Here is a 689-nt window from a genome sequence, read left to right on the forward strand (position 1 = left end):
ACAATAAAGACTCAAATCTGACAGTACAACTTTGCTCCGGGCAAAAAAAAAGCCCCTTCTACCTATGGAGACCAACAGAATCTGTCAACAAAAATACATTTGAAACCCAGAATTACCTTAATTTGTCATGATGGGACATTCTGCAATATCTGCAGGGGTAGAAATCAGTGCTTGCAATTTGCCCTGCTGGCCAAAGATCTCAAAAGATCATTAAACTGCCTTTTTAATACTAAAGGACCCAAAAGGGCCCCGTGACTGACAATGATCAGCCAAAAGGCAGCTTCCACCTCACCAGAACTGAGCTTGGATAGGCAAGAAAGATGCTCCTACAATGCAGCCATGCCATTTGTTTGCTACTTCATATAACTACTTGAGGATTTTAGTTTAGACTTTTATAAAAATACATTTTTTTCTTCACTGTCTGGAGTTAAGCTTTAAAGCCTGGACTGCTGCAGTTTGTGAATGGAGAGTAATGCACATACCACACATGTGTTAAGCTACTTTGCTAAATGGGACATTTACTTTGTTTTTACTCATCACAAAAGTAATGGCTCTTCCCTCCAACAGAATGTTTGATTTTTTTTGTTCATTTGTCGCTTTAGTGATTTTTAAAAACAGGACATTGCGCTGTCAGAGTTGTTTTATTATGGTTTTACTTTAATGACTGCTGTCTGAAGTATCAATTTAAT

Source organism: Pyxicephalus adspersus, chromosome 8 (genome assembly GCF_032062135.1).
Source record: "Pyxicephalus adspersus chromosome 8, UCB_Pads_2.0, whole genome shotgun sequence".
In the NCBI taxonomy this organism is placed as follows: domain Eukaryota; kingdom Metazoa; phylum Chordata; class Amphibia; order Anura; family Pyxicephalidae; genus Pyxicephalus; species Pyxicephalus adspersus.